Below are 4711 nucleotides of genomic sequence, written 5' to 3' on the forward strand. Positions count from 1 at the left end.
CCCCCCCCCCAATAGCTAGCAATCCAAAACAGTCCAGTGGAGCCTGAGCAGTGGGTGTTGCCTTCTGACACACTTCCAGTGATGTCAGGGGGTGTGGAATATGCAAATAAGTTATGCTAATAAGTTATGCTAATGAGCTCCTGCACCTCTTTTTCTACGAAATGACCCCTGATAGGGGCTATGAGGAAATTCAGTTGCACAGAATGGAATGTCGTTTGTGTATGAAGCCATGCCAGAAACAGTCGACATTAAGGAATAAGTTAAAAAGATGTTCAAACCACAAAGCACTTCCAGTTCGGTGTAGTGTTTAAGTGTGCGGACTCTAATTTGGAGAACCGGGTTTGATTCCCCAATCCTCCACTTGCAGCTGCTGGATGACCTTGAACAAGCCATAGTTCTGTCACAGCGGTTCTCTAACCTTGCAGCTGCTGGAGAGCTCTCTCAACCCCACCTACCTCACAGGTTGTCTGTTGTGGGGAGGGGAAGGGAAAGGAGTTTGTAAGCCGCTCTGAGACTCTGAGTGAAGGGCGGGGTATAAATCCAATCTCCTCCTCCTCCTCCTCCTTCCTTCTCAGTGATGTCTGTAGCTGGCTTGTAGTAGGGATCATCTTGTTAGTCCTTCTCTCACACACAGCTTGGTGTTCTGTATATATTATTGGTATGTTTAAAGATACAGTGTGACTGAGCAAGCAAAGGGAAAAACCATTTGATCAGACTATAAAACAAGAATGGGGCTTTATTAAGAGAAAATTAGAAGTTTACATTTAACAGATCTACCTGTCGTGTGTGTGGTTTATTTTTTTACATACTTCCTCCAAAAAGCTCAGGGTAGTGTACCTGGCTTTCCTACCCCCATTTTACCCTTACAACAACCTTGTGAGGTGGGTTTGACTGAGAGTAACTTTCCCATGGTGATCGGCTCTCTTTGTTTTTGGTAATATTTGTTTGTTTTAGATTTTTATGCCCTGTTATTCTTCCCCAACCGGGACCCAAAACAGCAGCCCTGTGAGGTATGTCAGACTGAATGATTGGCCCAAGGTCACCCAGTAGGGCTGCCAAGTGGGGGCGGGTGGCGGGTAACCCCCCGCTTCGGAGGCCCGATTTCCGCCGCCCCAGAATCGGGCCCCGGGGGGATCTCCGCCCCCTGAAGTGCAGCGTGGCTGCGTCACCGGAGGTGACACAACCACGTCGATCACGTTGGGGGCGTGGCCCCAATCGTTGGAGGGAAAACTCTATGGTTTTCCCTCTGACGATCGTGGCCACGCCCTCAATGTGATTGATGTCGCGCGTCACTTCTGGTGACGTGCTGGCGGCGCTCGCACGCACGCATTCTCAGACGGCTCCCGGAGACCGGCGACGCTCCCCCACTTCTCACTTGGCAACCCTATCACCCAGCCTGACCTACCTCACAGGGGGATTCAGGGTTTAGTGTCCCAGATCCTAGTCTAAAACTCTAATTACAGTGGCGGGAAAGGAGCTAGGCTGAAAGGTAGCTAATAGCAAAATAATATTTATAAAAACACTTTAAAACACAAAACATTGTTCTGAGGAGTGCATACGCAAGAGAGCCTTCAGCTCCTACTTCACCACGGACGAAATTAGGTTGAAAATCAGAATGATTTTTTAGCTAACACTTAAAGGTGTTAAATTATGGAGCACTCTCCCTCCAGGTTCTGATTTCTGTGAGGCTCTTTGTGAGGAAGACTTAAAAAAGGCAACACATTTTTAGTAAATTAATGTAAAGTAAAGGCAGGAAAGGTTGGAATGGTCTCCTGGGAGCCGAAGAGCCGTCTGGGGCTGAAAATGTTTTGAGCAGTTGATGGAAAAATATCCCCCCCCCCCCTTCATGCCTCTCAAATCTTATTCAGGTAGCTGAGATTGCCACTGTGAAATGGGCTCTGATGTAATCAGATAAAGGACTTCACATAGTCACATAAAGGATATAATGAGTGACCTGCCTGGCCCATGAATACATGGCTGAAGTGACCCAGCAGTGATTCTAGTGCACACACACTGCTTAAAATATGTCACTGCAATAAAGGAAATAGCCGTCAGGTCACCGTGTTGAACGCCTTTGAAGAGCTGGCTCACGTCTTGTGTCTGTTACATAATCAGAGGCACTTGCATGGCTAAGAATGGCGGCAGGGGGGGGGGTTGACCACATGCTCTGGGAGACCCTAGTTCAAATCCCCATTTTGCCATGGCAACTTGCTGGGTGATCTTGGGCCAGTCACACGCTCTCAGCCTAACCTACCTCGCTGGGTGGAGGCTAAAATGGCAGAGGGGAGAACGATATTGTCAGCCTCTTTGGGTCCCCACTGGGGAGGAAAATAGCTAAACTGAAAAAAACACCCCACCTGTTCTGGCTCAAATAAACTGGAGATCTGCGGGTTGGAGCCCTGACTTGGGTAGCCCAGGCTAGTGTCAACTCACCAGATCTTGGCTGCTAAGCAGGGTCAGCCCTGGCTAGTTTTTTTTGGGGGGGTTGTTGGTATCTTTGCATTTGTGTGCGTGTGTGTGTGTGTGTGTGTACCCATACCTGAAAGTCAGGGCAACCTCTGGCAACTCCTACTGGGGCACGGAGGATGTTCAGAGATGTGGCTTGATTGCCTGCCTCCGCCTCCCGGCCCTGGTATTCTTTGGAGGTCTCCCGTCCAAATACTTGCCAGGGTCGGCCCTGCTTAGCTCCTGAGATCTGATGAGATCGGGCTTACCTGGGCTATCCTGGTCAGAGCAGCCCCAGCTAGTATTTGGATGGGAGACCTCCAAGGAATACCAGGGTTGTGGCACAGAGGCAGGCAATGGAAAACCACCTCCAAATGTCTCTTGTCTTGAGAACCCTAGGGGGCTGCTATAAGTCAGCTGTGACTTGACGGCAAAAAAAAGAGAGAGGGTTGGAAGCCGTGTCAAAGAGAGATCACAGCTCATGGTGCATACACGTATCCCACTCTCACCTCTGGTAAACAGGTCTGATAGGTTTTTCTTTTCTAAAAACCCTAAAACCTGTTTAACCAGAGATGACGCTGGGACAAAACTGTCTGCATCTGCCACCTGCAAAGCATGTGGCTCAGCTACACCACGAAACAGGATATTGGCTGGTGTGACCTATGCCCTGATAAAATGTCCATGATAAGATTTGGCAGGTGTGTACAAATTTGGGGGTTGATGGAACCCTGGATTTGGAGCAAGGGCCTGAATGTGTTTGCCTTTCGTAAAGCTGAGCTGGTTCAGATGCCGGTGTGTGCCCTCTGTGGTTCTCAAGCTTCTACGTATTGGTTTCACCCTCACTGAAGGTAGCCTGGCTGGCATCAACCAGTGCCCATGCTTTTCCCACTGTGGCACTCACTTTGTGGAAAAACTCCCTGAGGTGGTGATTGGGGGTTTTCATGGGGTGCAAACTGTAGGCATCTTTTTGGGCATTATTTGGGTTTTTTATTTAGTTGGTTTTAAATTGCGATGTCTTTAATTATGATTTGTAAGCCGCCTTGAGCCACGAGGAAAGGCAGGATATACGTATTTTAATATATACATTAATAAATTCACAAGGACATAAGAAGAGCCCTGCTGGATCAGGCCAGTGGTCCGTCTAGTCCTGCATCCTGTCTCACACGGTGGTCAGCCAGTTCCTCTGGAGGGCCAACAACAGGGCATGGAGGCCGAAGCCTTCCCCTAACGTTGCCTCCTGGCTCTGGGATTCAGAGGTTGACTGTGGAGGTTCCCCTCAGTCACCATGGCTAGTAGCCACTGAGAGACCTCTTCTTCATGAATCCCCTTTTATAGCCATTTATTCCTGTGGCCATCACTACATCCTCTGGCAGCGAACTGCTCATTTTAGACATTCTCTCATTAATAAATTTAATAATTTAATACATTCATTAATGTGTAGCCATTTGTTCAGCTGGCATTATTTCTGCAATGCGTAACCTATTTGTTTACAGCACGTCATAGTCTGGGTTGCGCAGATCAATCAACGAAGGGATGGGGATAGATAGTCTTAGCTTAGATCCCTGAGTTTGCACTGGACAACTTTGCTTCCTGGTGATCGTATAGGCAAGAACCCTGCACCTGAGCTCAGTAGGAAAGCAAGCATTTAACAAATGGAACCACTGGTGTCACCTTGTAGTCTGTTGCAGACCACCTCAGTTTGCATCATACATTCCAGTTTTAGAACTGGTTTTTCTTCTCATGGGATTTGGGGTCTCCACTTGTAAAACAGGGCTGCGGTGGCTCAGTGGTTAAGATACTGAACTGCAGACCAGAAGGTCGGTAGTTCGACAGTTTGAGACCTGAGTGCGGCATGACAGAGTGAGCTCCCGTCTCTGGCCCCAGCTCCTGCCAACCTAGCAGTTCGAAAGCAAGAAATTGCAAGTAGATAAATAGGTACCGCCAGGGGTCTTTTTGTAGAAAAAGAGCTGCAGGAGCTTATTAGCATATGGTATGCTAATGAGCTACTAGGCTATTAGCATTTGCCACGACCCCTGAGATCACCGGAAGTGATGTCAGAAGGGGAAGCAAAAGGGGGGGAGCCATCTTCCAAAGCCTCCCCTTCCCTTCCCCAGCTGGCCTGTGGGGGGGGGGAGCAAAGTTGGGCCACAAAAGGAGGAAAGAGGGAAGGAAAGAGAGTAGAGAGAAGGAAAGAAGGAAGGAAAGAGGGAAAGAAAGAGAAGGAAAGAAGGAGGGAAAGAAAGAGAGAAGGGAAGAAGGAGGGAAA

The 4711-nt window shown here is 48.6% G+C and overlaps 1 protein-coding gene across 1 annotated transcript in view; it reads left to right on the forward strand.

The window, feature by feature from the left end:
- Positions 1-4711, forward strand: part of TBKBP1 (TBK1 binding protein 1) — a 78004-nt gene that overhangs the window by 12739 nt on the left and 60554 nt on the right. The gene's annotated exons all lie outside the window — the stretch shown is intronic.

The sequence above is a fragment of the Gekko japonicus genome, unplaced genomic scaffold, assembly GCF_001447785.1.
Source record: "Gekko japonicus isolate JY-2015 unplaced genomic scaffold, Gekko_japonicus_V1.1 scaffold8, whole genome shotgun sequence".
Lineage (NCBI taxonomy): Eukaryota > Metazoa > Chordata > Lepidosauria > Squamata > Gekkonidae > Gekko > Gekko japonicus.